Here is an 18,805-nt window from a genome sequence, read left to right on the forward strand (position 1 = left end):
AATTTCTTTGTAAGCCTGGCTCAACATTGGCATGCTGCATCCTTGAACAATTGGCAAAGCCTCAGCCGGGTCATTACTATTCTGACACTTACTTACCCTAGAGCCTGGAGTCATATCTCCATTCTCACAGTGCTGTGATCCTGCCACAGCACCCCTGGGAGGTATAGGAAATTAAATGGTGGTCAACACAAATTCAAAGTGTTGTTAACTGTCCACCACTAGACTAAATGGTGGACAGTTAACAACACTTAGACTAAATGGTGGTCAACACAAATTCAAAGTGTTGTTAACTGTCCACCACTAGACAAGATTGAGCACACAGAGACTTCACAACTTCTTTGGTTACAGACTGGTGCTAAGAAATAAGAGGCTATTAAAAGTCAAGAGAGCATGGAACTGAACTCTTTCTAAGAAGGTATTGCCTTTGTGTTTACACCTGAATAGACATGCATAGAATTGATTTTTCTTTTGCATACCTGAATGTTTTTCCATTGAGGCTTAATGCTTGACAGAGAAGCAAAGAACTGAATACTCAGTGCTGACCAAACGGGTAAGAATTGCATCTGTCTTCACCCGTTCTCCTTTGACCATGTCCTCATTTCCTCCCATTGCTAAAATGTGGCCTTTGAACTCCTCTCAATTTAGAAACAGCTCTTTGTACCAACTACCAATTGCCAGCTGCTACTGTTAGTCTTTAAGAAGAGAGAGAGACCACTAAAGGGCACTATACCTTGATGACCCCCAGTTTGACTTTAATGTTTAATCTGCCATCTTCAGTTTGACAGTTGTTAAGTTATGTATGCTTGTTCAAGTTTTCTCACTTTATTTCAAGAATTAATAAAATCAAAACAATATACATCGCCATATTATATTCCACCACTCCCCTCAAAAAATATAATCTGTTCTCCAGCACAATTTAAATATATAGTTTTTTCCCTACTCTCTTGCCATCCTGGATACTGTTTTGAAAAGAGCAAAATATAAAAGACCCTGAGGCAAATTTTCCAAAATACCAGTCTGATCACTCCCAAAAATAATAAGTGGCCACCATGTGATTATGTCAGCCCTAGTTTCTTTTGTGAGGACTTTACCTTTGCTGGTTAATATTTCATTTAATACCAAATCCTACAGTTTTTACTTTGAAAGAACACCCACTTTGCTGCATATTTCCATCCCTTAACAAAGATGCTTCTTGACCATGTATAGTAATATTGATACAATACATTGATCACACACATTTTTATTACAATTTATAAAATAGATAGTGTTAAAATTGTTAGCATGTTGGGATGGGATTTTACACATTAGATTTGATGTCTCTTATTTGTGGACAGTGTTATGAAGTATCAGACAGAGTTCTCTCTCTCTTTAACTTCAACAGCTAGATAGATTTTTATTAATTAAGAACAGCCAAGAGTAAGTGAATAGATTGAATTCCATCTATAGGTTAAGGAGCCTATAGATGGAATGGTGCAATGGGTTAAAGTCTTGTGCTGACAGGACTTAAGATCAGTAGGTTGGAGGTTCGAATCTGAGGAGAGCACAGATGAGCTCCCTCTGTCAGCTCCAGCTCCCTATGGGAGGACATGAGAGAAGCCTCCCACAAGGATGGTAAAACATCAAAACATCTGGGTGTCCTCCGGGCAATGTCCTTTAGACAGCCAATGCATCACACCAGAAGCGACTTGCAGTTTCTCAAGTCACTCTTCACACACACAAATCTAGCTTTCCTTTTTAAAAGTTGAACTAGTTGCAAATAATTTGTTTATATATTTATTTTAAAAATGTGTATCTCGTCCTTCTCGACTTCTGCGGAGGCACTCAGAACAGCTTCCAAACAGGCAACAATTTGATGCTAAACATAATAAATACATCCACAAAATTAAAATAATTCTAAATATACATTAAGAACCCGCTCGCCAGATTAAAATCACCAGAATTAAAATCGTCATCCAAAGCAGTCCTGATAAGCAAAGGACAAATACTTTTCTGTCTTTACTCTAAATAAAAGTTCTTCTATCTATTCTAAATGTATTTCAAACCCCTTGTAAAGCCTTATGCTGATAATCAGGCTGATGATCAAGAAGAAATTGGACCTTTTATTAATATCAGTGGATTTTACAGTGGTTCTTGCAATTTTGCTATAGTAGTAAGGCATTCAGATTTTTTAAAATCAGATTTTCTTTTCAGGGAAAAACTATCTCTTAAAAATTAAAGAAAAAAATTGTGTCATAGAAACACCTGAAATTATTTTTCTCCAAAGAACCTCTGAAACATATTCACTGCCTAAATGGCACTAGCTTTTTCTTGTTTCTGCCGTAATACCATTCTGAGCTCACAGCTTGAAATATATCATAATTTTATGAAGTGGCAGAAAAGATGGATGCATTAATATTTTAAAATCATTCAGTTTTAATGAAAACATGTCCCATTTGACTCCTTAAAACTTGGCAAATTTTTCTTTCAAAGAAGAAAAGTGTAGAAGGTGTTAAAGTCTTATTTAATCCCCTACTAAAATGACACAATAAGAAGACTGCAAGTTTCCATTTGGAAAAATAGACTCCTTAAAAATAACCCAGAAAAAGTTAAGGATTTCAAACTCAATTGCTGTAATTGGTAATTCTGATAGGTTAATAATAGTGTGCAGCCAATACCTTTAAAAACCTGCCATGTAGGGTTTTTTTTTATTTATTTGCAAATCCATGGGAAGATAAAATCAGAGCTTGAAGAAACCTATTTTAATTGTTCTGAAGTCACAGTATTTGCAAGAGGAGGTATTGCTATCAGCGCGCAGGAGAGATTGCTGTGGATAGGAAAACTGAGTCATGGAAGTGAGATCAGAAAAAAGAGATTCTACTTAGAACATAATTAAGCTTTATGAAGTTTCTAAATAAATCTAAAGAAGACCTAGACTTCTTATCACACCAAGCTTTATTGAAAGCGTTTAGAGAAAACACAAAGTGTGTTTAGCTTACTGCAGCTACAGGGATATTACGCTTCCCAATCTATGCGTTCCCCTCTCTATACATGCCCCATCCCTTTGTTTTTGTTTCCTTTTCTGTGAGAATTGCAGAACTCCAGGAGTTGAGAGGTTCAGGGCAGAGAGTTGTAGTCTAAAACACCTGGATGGCCAAAGTTTCCCCATGCCTGATACAGAGACTTAAATTTTTAGTTCAAATATTCATGAGCAGGAAGTTCTGTAAAACGTTCTTGTCTTGCAAGAAAGGGGAATTTTAATTAAAATAGGAAAATCATGTCAGTAGCTTATTGCAGCTGCAGAGCTGCATAGTTCCTTGATTTATTTATTACTTAAAGGAAGCAATAAGGGAGAAACAAGAAACTATTAGCTTTGCAGTCAGACGTCTTCTCTGTCTACTTACTGTATGTGGCAGTAGGAAATTGGGAACAGGCAACAACAGCAGACAGGAAAAACACCTACAACCAGTTCATAATACATGTCAATGACCCTAAACTCACTGCAGAAGCCGATTCAGATTACCATGTGGTTTTGGAAAACTGGCTGCACATGGGTTGAGTAGCCCTAAAATGCAATTTGACATTTCTACTACTGTTTCAATGTGACTTGAAATTTGGTTTGCAGTAAGTTTATGACATCATGTAATAGCTTTTTTTTTCCAGTCATGGCCTACAAGACTCATGTGATAATGTCCTAAATAAATATTTATATGAAAAATGATTGTCTTCCCTACAAGGGAATTTTAAAAGCTGATCAAAATTCTATAATATTGGGTTTGTAATGCCCCCCCCCCCTTTTGTTAGAAGCAGGGCCATAGCCAGAAAAAAAATTCAGGTGGTGTTGAGTATTTTGGGGGGGGGGGGGTGAAACCTGCCTCCTAGCTCACGCTGAAGCAAAGAGCACAGCAGGGGGCAGAGCAGCCTTCAATAGTCGGCAGCTCTGCCCCTGTCAACGACCTCCACCAAGTCCAACCTCCTTAATGAGAGCATTCAACACCCCCCCCCTAACTTCATTGCTTCGCAACATCAGCCATTGCTGCAAGTAATGACAGTGTGAATAAATTGTCAATATTTGTTTGAGATAGTGCTTGCAGCTCTGTAGGGATTCTTATTTTTTTGCGTCTCATGGACTTAGCATGGGGATTTGGTTGACCAGTTAAAATTCATCAGTAAACCAGGGTTATTTTTATCCTGAAAAATTTCGGGGGGGGGGGTGAACCCCTAACACCCCCCCCCCCCCCGCTACAGGCCTGCTTAGAAGGGACTAGTGATGAATGAAGAGGCTGGAAAGGAGAACAGATGGCAAGCCAATGTTTATAGTATATTTACATTGTGCTGGCAGATGTCCTATTCTGGACATCTTCAATAAAAACAAACATTCTTTGCTTTAACCTTTCCTCCTACTCACTATTTACAGGAGTGTCCTTGTCTTTTTTTTCTTTTAAAAAAAGAAGAATTAAAAGCTCTAGGCAACCAATCCTTGGAATTAGCTTCACAGATAGTGCTGTCAATTTTTAGGAAACTGAAAGGGTAGTTTAATTCTTTTCCTTCCTGCTATGGTTTGAATGAAAACCAAATCTCTGAAACGACCATTTACTTCTTTTGAAATGCAAACACCATCTGAGGAGTCTAGGTCTTTGTCCAAAAGATGGCTGGGAAACACTCTCAGACACCTCTTCCCAATTTATCATAGTCCCAAGGATGCTCAACTGTCCATGAGGCTGCTATCTGTATATCAAAATACAAACATCAATTGCATCCAGGCCTGTTGCTTTCTACCTAACTAAGCATTGTTTCTTGTTTCTAATGATGTGGTCTAAGTATGACATTCTGTTTTATCATCTTGGCTTCTAGAAAGAGTTTCAGCTTTATTTGCTTTAGGACCCATTTGTTTGTCTTTTGAACACTCCACAGTATTTTTATTTTTTTAATTGTTTTTATTAGGAATAAAAGTTGCTTGCAAGATAGTGGAGCATGATAGAAACACATATTAGTGAATATTGAGATAAAAAAATGTCTAGATTACAAAAAAGTGTGGGAATATTGTGCTGAGAAAGATAGAAAAGGGGGGGGGGAAATCCACAGTATTTTTATTGCCATCAACTTTCTTCATTGTCCAACTTTCACAACCATACATAAAATGGGGGATACAATGAGGAATACAATGGCATGTCAATATCTTTGCATGTCAAGGCTTGTTTATTTCCTTCATATGTATATCCTTCTAAGGATCCTTCCACACAGCTGAATAAAATCCCACATTATCTGTTTTGAACTGAAATATATGGCAGTGTGGACTCAGATAACGAAGGGCAGATTCAGAGAGACTTTTAGCCCAGAAGCATCCACGTTAAAAAAACACGGATGTTTCTGGGAGACTGTCTACACTCATCCCAGAAAACGCACACTTTCTGGGGTGGATATCCAGATGTTCTCTCAGGACTAGCCCAAGAGAATGTCTGGAGGCCCTCACCTCCTCCCCCCAAGCCCCTGACCCCTTAGGAAAGTAATGAAAACTTACCCAGCCTCTATTACAGCTTCGTCCAGCTCTCCCGGCACGTAGCAATGACGCATCAGGATAGCGGGGGGGGGGGGGGGGAGAGCGATTTTTCTCCCCCCTCCCCCCCTCTCCTGGTGCATCATTTCTATGCACTGGGAGAGCTGGACAAACCTGTAATAGAGGCTGGGTAAGTTTTCATTACTTTTCTAAGGGGTCTGGGGGCTAGGGGGGAGGAGAGTGGGTATTCCCACAGTTTACCGGGCTTATTTAGCCGGGCAAACTGTCTGGATTGCAGTATTCTGCCGTCCAGAACCAGAAATAGTGGATTTATCCTGCACTGTCCAAGAAGGCACAGAATAAATCCACTATCAAATTAATTCGCTACAAACCAGGGTTTTCCTGGTTTGTAGCAAATTAATTCGGGACTGTCCAGAACGTTGTCTGGACAGTCCCTCCTTTATTGTGGGAGTTACCACAATAAAGCTACTGTCTGGATGGGCCCCTACTTCAAAGCAAATATTGTGGTATTTTCTGCCTTGATATTCTAGGTTATATGGCTGCATGGAAGGGTCCTAAATCTTAACCTTTTTTTATTCTTGACTACATCACGGACATTAAGATCCTCCGGGGAAGCCCTGCTTTCTGACCCACCATTGTCACAGGCACAATTGGTGGGGAAGAGATACAGGGCCTTCTCGGTGATTGCTCCCCGGCTATGGAACTCCCTTCCTGTGAGATCAGGTCGGCCTCTCCCTCCTGTCCTTTAGAAGGATGGTAAAAACTTGGCTGTGGGACCAAGCTTTCGGGAGAGGGCAATAAAGCAGCAATAGGAAAGATGATCAGGCCAATTGATTTGATGTGGATGACTAGGGTGGTTTTAAATGGTGTATTTTAATATTTTGATAAATGTTTTTAATGTTTATGTATTGTATGTGAATTTGTGTCCCAGCATTGAATGTTTGCTGCGTAGATGCTGTGCTTTGCCCTGAGTCCCCTTCGGGGTGAGAAGGGCGGAATATAAATGTTTTAAATAAATAAATACAATCTCAACCTTTACATCTCTCTGGTATTTTGAATGTAAGGAAAATCCCCAGCCACAGAGGTACAGGCCAAATAAATAAGTCTTAAATCATTTAATGGAGTGTCAGGTTTGAAACCTACAGTATTTTAAATGTCATTACTGTGCATTATTTTAGATGTAACTGTCATATCAGAAATAACCAGTTGATATACTCAGTGGAGATAGCTGGAGGTACCTTTCACATTCTGATTTTATATTCAGTTGAATATTAATCTCATGTGAAAGAAACAATTTTAAATATGCAGAATATAGTATGAATATATGAGGCAGCTTCTGTAACTGATTTGACTGCTACTGACCTGGAAAAGTCAAGTAGACAACTGTTTGAACCATATCTTCAGCAAAAAAATTATAATTGAGAAATGTTAGGGTTTTTATTTATTTAAAAATGAATCTTTTGCTCTCTCAGGGAACATCTTCACTGGTATTCAAGTCAAAGGGATGCTGCTTAATATGGCTTTCAACTGGGTTAATAGAAGTCACTTTAAAAGAATCTGTGACAGAATCTGTACATGTAATAATCAACCATGTTGCTTCTTATTTGAGTGATCATGGTTGGTTACACTACCATCCCACTTTCCCTGGACTTGGGCTGCTTGGGAACAAGGGATAGTACCTACATTGCCCTGTCCATTTAGCAATTGTGGTGCCCACTGGGCATGAAAATGAAGCTGGACATTGCTTGGCGCCAAGATGGATGCTATCCAGAGGCTAGATCTACACTGTTCTATATCCTAGGATCTCATCCCAGATTATCTGCTTTGAACTGGATTATATGATTCTACACTGCCAAATAATCTGGGATAAGCAGATAATCTGGGATCGGATTCTGGCAGCAGTGAAGACTCCAGAATAAAAGAATTAGAGTTCCTCCTTCCCTGCTCTCACCTTGCCTCATTGCTTTGGATATCATCACTCCACGTATATGACTTGCAGTTTCTCAAGTCGCTCCTGACATGACTAAAAAACCCCCCAAAACTCCAGGTATTGAGCATAGCAGTGGACACCGCAAATGCCAGTTCAACAGGACAAGGTAAGGGTCATGTTGAGCAGTGTCGAACCTGTTCCAGTGCTGTCTAGCTGTGTAGCCATCATCAATCCACCCTTACAGAAAAATTACTTCTGCTTCTCCCTTTTTCAGATTCTCTCTTCATCTTTCTATCCTGCAGATCCTCTTCCTTCCAAGCCTGTTATTTATATATTATATCATTTCTACTTTTAAGCATTCGGGCACTAAAGAGCCAAGGAGAAATCTATGTAAAATGTCAGTTCCTCTTTGAGTGGTAAATCCTTGCTGTACTTTTAATCCTCCTGTGAGCTTATTTCTCCCTGCATATGACAGACCCATGAACTTAAACATGCCGGATAGTTTCTGATCCTCTTGATTAAAATGACTTATAAAAGAAATGCTGTACACTTTGAAATATATAGCAAAAAGACCAAAAATTTGATTCTTTCACAATTAATGGACACAATCCATTGAAGAAACTAGCATAAGTTAATAATGCTAAAAGAAAGCCATAGACATAAGTTAGGTAATCAGGAGACTTGAGAATTCTATCTGTTTCCATACAAAGGTGTACATAAGTTCTGCACTATGGTCCACCAAGTTCACTGTCAAAATGATTTATGTTCCACATCATTTCTCCTTGAAAGGCCAGCAAAAATCTCCGCCCACCTTCTAGCGGTGCCGGCTGGATAACAACCAATCGGGCAACAGTCTGCAGTGATAGGCAGTGCGACATGCAAGCTGCAGTACAAAAAGTTTGTGTCAATCTGTCAAAACCACAAAGGTTTTTTGAGGAATGCTCAAGACAAAGCCATGTGGAAACAAAAGGCAAAGCGGACCCTATGAATTTGTTGGACAAATGCTAGGAAGAAGATCATTTCTCCTAGGAAATCATTGCCACTGTTGATTTGGTAACTCTTACTTTGGTTTATGAAACTCCTCCTTTGGCCAGTTTATTTAAAAAAGTATTTCATTGTTGGTTCCATCCTCTGATGGAGATACAGTCAGAGTAATTTCACATTTACAAAGGACTATCTAGACTCCCTGTTAAGTACCATTTTGGTACTTAACAGGGAGTCTAGATAGTCCTTTGTAAATGTGAAATTACTCTGACTGTATCTCCATCAGAGGATGGAACCAACAATGAAATACATTTTTAAATGCTTAGTGAAAGAACGAATTAATAACTATTCTCGAGTCATTCTAGTAATCATCTACAGTGCTTTGGGCTGCAGTAGTTTCTTGTTCCCAACTATACTCAAACTACAAAATGTATAGGAATCAATGGAGATATCTCTATCTTTCCTCCCTGTGAATATAGTCATTGTTTAACAGTATTTTCCGGTTCAAGTCACTACTTTAGGAGGCCATATTCTGCCCAGTAAATACAGCTTTCATAAAGTCTCTTTCTAAATCTCAGCTATAATTATGTAATAAAGAGTTTCGTCTCAGCAGCTCAATGGATTGATTCTTACAAGGAGGTCAGTAAGCTGGAGACGGGAGTGATGAAAGAGCCAATGGCTGTGCTCCAGACCAAACACTCTGTAGTCAAAGCTAAACAGTTCTTGTCTGTCTGGGCCCTGCTCTTCCCAACGGCACCTGCTGAAAGACTCATTGAGATAACAGTATCCATGTTATTCGGTTTAGAGATATTCAATAGAGAGATTTTGTCACTCATAAAAGAACCTTCTGTTTATAAAACAAATTAGCTATGGAGACACTGACACAGCTCATAATATACTGAGCTATATATTAGTTAATGGCACATTTCAAATAAGGGTGGACACCCTTGTGTCCTTTCCAATGTCTGGATTATTAATTCAGTGGGTCCCAGATGACATAGGCAATGTACAATGGTTAAAGGAGCTGTGATTCCAAACCTCATCAAAAATGAAGCACGAATGTGATCTGATGATATCGAGGACCACTGTCATCACCTTGTGAATACCAAAATCCATAAATATTCAAGTCCCATTGTATGCAGTGGTGTAGTAAAAGGGTGTCCATTATCAAAAGTGGTAAAATCAAGCTTTGCCTTTTTGGAATTTGTTCTGAATACTTTCAAGCTGTGGGTGGTTAAATCTATAGATGCAGAATCCACAGATATGAATAACCAACCGTAATATGAAAATATTGTGCTTAGAGATATTGTACTACCAAGGTTATCTTAACAAAGGAACACAGGGGCCTAGAACACTATAACATTACCTTTGGCTCCCTGTGTCCACAGATTCTATACCCGCAGTCTCAACTAACCACGGCTTAAAAGTATCCCAAACAAAAAACAAATTCCAAATAGGAAACAATGATTTTGCCATTTTATATCAGACACATTTTATTATAACATAGTATATAATAGGGCTTGCGCACCCACAGGTTATGGTATTCATAGAGGGTCCTGGGATGAAACTGCAGCAGATACCAATGGTCTACTGCATATCAGCATGGTCTTGCTTCACCTTCTGTGGCTGCGTCCTAAAGAATCAGGGGATTGGCTTTTTAAGGAAGGGTACTTAAAATTTTCATCCAGAGAACCCTAGTGCCTCACTAAATTAGATTCCACATGACAGTAACCATGACATTTAATGCAGAATCATAGTGCTATGATTATGTAGTGTGAAGAAGCTCATGGTGGTTTTTATGTGAAAATTCCTACAAAGTAATGACCAAATAAGAACATAATACCAGAAAGACTTCATAGAATACATGAGGATTTAGACGGCAAATATGGAAAGTGCAGAACAAATATTGGGAATTACTGTCTCCTCTCATGTTTATGTAGTGAGTCAAAGGAATTCTGGTCACAAATTAGGAATTAAGTGGAATGCATGATGGTTGGGCAGTTAGATTTAGATCCTTATTCTTAATTTTTTTTAAAAAAAAAAAACTGCCAAAAGCACTTGGAAAGTAAATGGAATTAATTTCTCATATAACAGTTGTTGCTGATTTTATTATACAAAGTAATAGAAAGGTGTAAATCCTAGAAAAAATGAAGCCAGAAGCAAAGGTGTATGAATATGCAGTAAAGATCAAGCTTATTTGCTACTTACAAATGAAAGAAGCGAAACAAGCACAATAGAGTTACACAACACTGGAATATGTTTATTGGTCATTGGTTTAATTGAGCACATTCACCATGTTAGCAAGCTTAAATAAATTAGACAGAACTTCACTGTATTATGCATAGATTCTATAAGTGTGGAATCATTTGATAAGCTGTGAGAATATAAGTAAGAATGTAATGTTTTCCCTTTGGTTTTTTTAAATGTCATTGTCTAGTTCAGGGGTCCACAAACTTTTTAAGCAGAGCGCCAGGTCACAGTCCCTCAAACTGTTGGAGGGCTGGATTATAATTTGAAAAATAAAACATGAATTCCTGTGCACGCTGCACATATCTTATTTGTAGTGCAATAAACACTTAAAAACAATACAATAATTAAAATGAGGAACAATGTTAACAAATATAAACTTATTAGTATTTCAATGGGAAATGTGGGCCTGCTTTTGGCTGATGAGATAGGATTGTTGTTGTTATGTGCTTTCAAGTCGTTTCAGACTTAGGTTGACAATGAGCGAGGGCCGGGTAAATGACCTTGGAGGGCCGCATCTGGCCCCTGGGCCTTAGTTTGAGGACCCCTGGTCTAGTTATTGTATTATTTAGTCACACATCATATTATTTGTTTGTTTGTTTGTTTATTTCGGTTACTTCTACCCCGCCCTTCTCACCCCAGAGGGGGACTCAGGGCGGCTTACAAAGGCACAATTCGATGCCGGCATCAACATATCAGTAGAATAAAAACAATATAGCAGCAATTAAACAATGAACAATCAGTTTCTGCACTGCAACAATAAAACCAATAAAACCAATAAAACCGATTTCACCTAATTAACGCTCAGCGTTTGCCATCTCATAGTCCAAATTCCAATTCCACTTTGTCAGTCCTGTCAGTCCTAGTTGTCCAATTGTCTTTCTCTAGTTGTCAGATTGCCCGAAGGCCTGGTCCCACAACCACATTTTTAATTTCCTCCTGAAGGAGAGGAGGGATGTTGATGACCTAATTTCCCCCGGGAGTGAGTTCCATAGGTGAGGGGCCACCACTGTGAAGGCCCTGCTCCTCGTCCCCACCAACCTCACTTGTGATAACAAAATAATAATTGAACTGATACTTACATTGATATTTATTTATTCACCTTTACTTTTATGAGAGACAAGGAGAAAACAAGGAATGAATATCTGTTTGTGAAAAGAGAAGTTTGTCATCCAACATTTATAAATTTTTTTGTTTGTCAGACAAGGCATTTTTAAAGAAATTCCCACTGAATATCCGTGTTCTCATTCAAAAATTCAAGCTTTTCATGAGTACAAGCTTCCCTGCACCATACAAACCTGAAATTCCTATTGAGGAGAATAATAATAATAATAATAATAATAATAATAATAATAAACAACAACAACAATAACAATAATAATAGAATGACTATGGTGAAAGAGAACAGCAGTGGTACCACTAGTGGTTTGTGCTCTTGGAGACATTCTAAGAAACCTCAAAAAGCACTGGAAAAGCATTAATCTGGACAGAACATCAATTAACATGGTGCAGAAGGCAGCACGTCTCAGAACTGTGTATATTCTATGAGAATATCTCTCCTATTCTATGCCCTTGTGAAGAGCCCGATATTCAGAGACGAATTCCAGACACTTGGACCTAATGTGCATTTTTGCTGTCTTGTTATGTGCAAATAATAATAATAATAATAATAATAATAATAATAACAATAATAATAATAACCTGAATTTGTGGCGTTGGCCCCCTAATTGAATTGCTTATGCTCATCAGTCTCTGCTGAATTCTAAAAGCTAGGACAGGGTGTCCATTTGAACACACAAGCCTTACTTTAAACATGTTTGGTTCTTAACCTGTTGGTTTACCATATTAAAGATACAGGCTGAGATATTGCATCAGACACATATACACAATATCATGTTTTCAATCTTTCTTATGATCTCACCACCCAAACCTATCTTAAAATGATGCTACCATCATCAACAACAACATCACCACCATCATCCCATCATTTTCTCAGTCTGGAAGTCAAGGTAACTTATAAGCGTACTCATTGCCCTAACAGTGATATCCCCACAGTGAAGCATGATGTTGCATGTCATACTGTAGGGATTTATTTATATATTTATTTACTATATTTCTATACCGCCCATTCTTTTTTGCTTCTTCTTTTTTCTTTTTTTCTTCATTTCCTCACTTTCCTATACTTTATTGTTCTCACTCTTTCGTTGTAATCTATATAAAAATTAAAAAAAACAGTTAAAAGCATATAAACATCCATAAAATTCCATAAACAATAAAATCAATAAAACATAAATCCTCCATATCTAATTTTCAGAATCTTTGTCCGATTGCAATTGTCCAGCTGTTCCGAGGTCAAGTAATAATTTACTACATTGCATTTGAGAAAGCCTGCTCACAAAGCCAGGTTTTGACTCTTTTTTTCTCTTTGGAATGTTAGAAGAGAGGGAGCCGATTTAATGTCTCTGGGGAGGGTGTTCCATAGCTGAGGGGCTGCCACTGAAAAGGCCCTATCTCTTGTCCCTGCCAACCGAACCTGTGAAGAAGGCGGGACAGAGAGCAGGGCCTCCCCAGAAGATCTTAAATTCCTGGATGGATCATAAGGAGAGATACATTCGGACAGATAAACAGGGCCAGAACCGTTTAGGGCTTTATAGGCTGAAGCCAGCACTTTGAATTGTGCTCAGTAGCAGACTGGCAGTCAGTGGAGCTGGTGCAACAAAGGAGCTGTATGCTCCCTGTGCACCGCTCCTGCTAGCAACCTGGCTGCCATCCGTTGGACCATTTGAAGCTTCCTAACAGTCTTCAAGGGCAACCCCACGTAGAGAGAGTTGCAGTAGTTTATATGGGATGTAACCAGAGCGTGGACTACCGTGGCCAAGTCAGACTTCCCAAGGTACGGGCACATCTGGAGCACAAAATTTAATTGTGGAAATGCTCTCCCAGTCACCGCCAAGACCTGGTGATCCCCTTAAAATATCATAGAATATGAGCATTGACCTTGGAACAGGGGGGAAAGGTAGGTCTCAAGCCCCAAGACCCAAAATAGGCAAAGTTGGACTCTTAGTAACTTGTTGACAGGTCAGCCACCTGATACCTGGATCCATTCATGTGTGCTGCCCTGTTTCTTTACCCTGATTTAACCCCACCCCTCCCCAATTCTTTATTCCTTTAAGAAATGGTAGTACCCAGAAAAGAAGTTAGAAAGTTTTTAGCTGCTTTTTCAAAAGGTTGAGCTTGACAGCCTGCAAAAATCTATGTCAGAGTGCTGGAAATGGAATCTAGCTCAGTTCCCAGAGCTTATTTTTTAATAGAACAAGCTGTGAACATTTCTGGTTGCTCAGAACTGTTTCTGAGTATAACATTATGTTATAATAGGCATGTCACAAAAGAAGCTTTCCTGGTAGACTGGTTAAACAGTCTGATTAACAAAATAATGCTAAGCTCCAATAAGTATCCCTTGAAATATCCCTTTCACTATAGACTTAGGCTGTGTTCTGCTCACAATGATTGCAAAATTGTATTGTTATGACACCACAGATAGAAGTGAATCATATATAGTCTGTACCAGTAAAAGGAACTGAGGCAACCATGGTGATAGACAACTGTTTTCATGTTTAATACCCCGGCTTATACAAAAGTACACCACCATCAAGTAGACAAAGGACAATTGTGCAAACTCATCTAAATTGTTCTGTGTTAACCTTCTTAAGGCCCTTCCACACAGTCCTATATCCCAGAATATCAAGGCAATGTGGACTCAGATAACCCAGTTCAAAGCAGATATTGTGGGGTTTTCTGCCTTGATATTCTGGGATATAGGACTGTGTGGAAGGGCCCTTAGCTGGATTTTAATAGTAATATGGTCTTTAAAATCTTTTAATTAATTTCCTCTTTGGGCTATTATTATCAGGTATGTATGAATTCATACATGTTCTGAATACTCTATGACACCCATGACCATGGGACTGGTACACATTGCTGCTGCTGTTGTTGTTGTTGTTGTCGTCATTGTTGAATTCACACTTATCTATTGAAATAATTAATGACATTTACGCCTTCGTCTTATTGTAATTGTGGATACTTGTTTTTTTTTATGTCAAGGCAATCCAGGTGTGGATCCTAACCTGAATCTTTTTCAGCCAATCAGGGGAAGGAGCAGGAAGTCTGAATAGGTTTTCAGAACCGTATAAGATGTCTTGTATTTCTCTGTGAGTTTATGCTTGTACCTTTTGAAGCATATTGGTTGCACTTGCATCCTTTTTGGCTGAACCATAATAAACCTCAGTGGGTTTGCATTAACCTGGGGAGCTTGTTTCTCTGTCATGGGTAATCTGGTTTAGTGGATGCTCACTAGGCATGGATCTCTTAACTACAGTCCTAGCTGAATTCACTACATATCTTTAAGAAAGACATTAAAGAAACATGAACTGGGAGTCAGCTGCATTAAATCACTACTGACCGAAAGGTCATGAGTTCGAAGCTAGCCCAGGTCAGAGTGAATTTCCAACGATTGTGTAGCTTGCTGTCAACCTTTGCAGCCCGAATGACAGTTGCATCTGTCAAGTAGGAAATTTAGGTACTGCTTATGTGGGGAGGCTGATTTAACTAATTTTCAATGTCATAAAAATCTCCAGCAAGCATGCAAAGAATGGGGAAGTACCCCATCAGTGTCACAAATGGACGGTGAAGCAACAGCTCCCCTGGTGGCCAGAATACCCTCATGAATCTGGAATGTTAAATGGCCTCTGTGTGTCTCTCTATATCTGTTGTGTGTCTATGGCATTGAATGTTTGCCATGTATATGTACATTGTAATCCACCCTGAGTCCCCTGCAGGGTGAGAACACTGTAAATAAATAAATAAACTAAAATGAGAGAAAAAACGTTTGCTGTACCCCAAAGATGACCTTCTCTATCATCATGATTTCCTATCCATACTACATTGTTTGTAAAGTGCATGCTGTCACACTGTATTAGAGAACTCTGCCTGAGGATATTCACTCACATTCAGTAATTTAATTAGTATCCAATAATTTAATCACTTTGCAGTGGCATTTAGTGGGGTGACATTTCTAATTTTTCCCCAATACTAGAACTATTTCAAGAAATTGTTTAGAGAACTCGTCTTCCTCTCATTTGAGGCAGACAGACTCACTTGGTTCCATGTAGAAATACTGATATCAACATAAACACGCAAATAGTTTCATAACCAATAGTGAAGACAATTTTGTAGTATTTCATCTTGGTCAGATTCTGTGTTTTCATTGAATTTTGAAAGAAATTTATTTATTTAGATATTTTATATCCCGCCTTTTTCTCAATATGATACCCAAGAATGCATGCACACCTTAAAAACATTGACAGCAAAGTACAAACTTGTACATCTTGTGTACCATTACAGACAGATTTAGTACTAATGTTCTTGCAAAAATAATAATAATATAAATGCAGATATTATTATTATTATTGTTATTATTATTATCCCACTTTTCTCCCTAAACAGGACCCAAAGTGGCTTACAACATTTTATAAAAGACCATGCAAAATGATATGCATATTGTTTTGTATGGTCTTTTATATAAAGCATACATTTTTGGAGTACTGTTTTGGAGTTCTCCAGACAGCATGTTAGCTGAGCTATTACATAGTCTGAAACAAGCTTTGGCGCATGGGCATCAAAACAATGCTGCTTGCTTGCTGCCTACACTAACAGGAGTCAGCTGAAGGGAAAGGTAGTCAGGCCCAGAATAGTCATTTGTCCAGAGAGCCCCTCAGCTGTTCTAAGCCTGCTTCCCTCCACAGGGCTCTTGTCCTTTTTGAGCAGTTAAAAGAAAGACACATAAAAAAAATGCCCTAATGTCTAGTAAGAAACTATGTAAGAGAGGAGATGGAGCACAATGAAAGGAGAAAGAAGCATAGCATGGAATGAGAGATGGGCTATAGGTAAGAAAGAAAAAGACTAGTGGGTGGGACAGAAAGTAATGAGAAAGCACAGGAATGAGGAAAAGGACAAAGAGGTTTCTAGCCTTTGCAAAGCTGAATACCTCTGCTAGTATAAAATAAATCAAGGCAAACAAAAGCAATGAGTAATAACAAAAGAAGCCGGAAAAAATCTTGGCATTACAGCTGCTTTCCTCCTCCGCCCTCACCCCCACCCTTGATCCACATTTTGGGACAATGTGAATCAGAAAAAATATAGAAGCAAATATAGAAAGAAATATATGAACCATATATTTCCTTCACTATTAACACAGCTTTATTTTTCCTGACCTCTTCTGCCTTATGGTACGTTCTCCTTATTTACACTGACATGTTCAATGGTTTGATGTAGTCATTATGGATTCAGCTGGGTGCAAGGATGAGCTGAAGTGAAGCCTTTTCTTTGTATTTAAATGACAGATGAAACAAAACAGTTTAATGCTGTTTCTCAAGATTTCATCTGAGATAGTGAGCAAGGATGGCACAGCGGGCTGTCTGCACCGTGCCCCTTTTCTATTTCCTCTCATAATAACTTGACCTCTTGTATTATGAGTGGAATGCACAGGGCTTTATTATATTTTTCTGACAGCAAAAATTATACAGCTTGACCTCGGTGAGAAAACTATGAAGATAAAGACATTCAAGCTGCTCAGTAAGCTATTGCTTAAATCTAGAGTTCCTCAATGGGTTTATTTGATAACTGTAGTTCTCCACTCCCCATTCAAATGAATAAGGAATTGGTTCTGACCATGACAGGGCTATCATAGAATCATAGAATCAAAGAGTTGGAAGAGACCTCATGGGCCATCCAGTCCAACCCCCTGCCAAGAAGCAGGAATATTGCATTCAAATCACCCCTGACAGATGGCCATCCATAATAAGGGATGAAAAGGGTTGCATAGACCAGATCAGGCCATGTGCTGGCAGTTCCATTACTTAGGTGCATGGGATTTCTTCTCCCCTCCAGTGTTTTTTTTCCTTGACATCAATAAATGCTAAAATGAAAAGAGAAATTGATGGGGAGGCTTCTACATGGAAGCTCACTGTTCCCAAATGCATACAATTAAGTGATGATTGAATATTATATTTCACGGGATTAGTTATTTAATAATTGTGTCAATTTCAGCAAAAAAAAAAAAGTAACATGAACACATTTCTTCTTCAGTCCAGGGAATGTTGTCTTTTCCTGACTTCTTTCACCTTGTTTCTCTTCCTCTTAAGTAATGAAATATATTCTCATTTCATTTTCCTCTGGTTCTCTTTCTCTTCCCAGGCAATATCCTACACACAAGATGTGCCCCCACACATTTTCCCCTTATTCCCTAGTCTCTCCTTACTGTGTGTGTGTTTTCAAATACGGTCACATATGAAGGTCAATAAAATACAACACGAAAACAGCTTCATGCAACCATTTATCCTATTTTGCACTGCATTTTTAATCTGCATGTGAGCATCACTGTATTAGGAGGTGGTTATGCAGGATAGTCCTTTACTTGCTATCCTTTTGCAGGCAGGCAGAGTAAATCCAATCACAAGTTCATCTAAGGTCCATCATAGCTAAGAAACTACTTGAAGGCACCAAACAACAACAATGCTATCACTGGTGTACCTCTAGCCTCATAGAAGCATGCAAGCTGGTCACCACACAAATGTAGTGCCAAGGTGGTCCTACAGATTAACCTATCATAACAGAATATATTTGCTTGTGCTCCCTGGATTATGCAGGTGTGGCAAGTGTTATACAATTTTAAAGCAGCTTTCTTGAACATGGCTAGTGCTCCCAGATTTGTTAGCCTGCCACTTCCAGGATCATGATCTATCAGCATGGTCAATGGTCAGAAAGTTAGAGAATGGCAGAAGTATAGTCCAATACATCTGGAAGACACCAGCTTGGGAAGGAGTGTGCTTTAAACTATCTTTTCAGTGATGGTAGTATTCATCACTAGAGAGAATAGCATGAGTGGAGAGCAGGCTGCTATGCTGCTTTAGCACTTCTCTGATTAATGTCTTACAGCTATTCAAATAGGTCTCTTGTGACCATCCAGAATTTCAAAGCCAAGGCCACACTGACATTGAAAAAGTGTCAAGTAGGAATATTTGCAATGTAGATTCAGCATATCAATATTTTTATTATTTATTAGGCTGTACCAGAACAAGTGCATCAAAGGGCTT

The sequence above is a fragment of the Anolis sagrei genome, chromosome 2, assembly GCF_037176765.1.
Source record: "Anolis sagrei isolate rAnoSag1 chromosome 2, rAnoSag1.mat, whole genome shotgun sequence".
NCBI lineage: Eukaryota > Metazoa > Chordata > Lepidosauria > Squamata > Dactyloidae > Anolis > Anolis sagrei.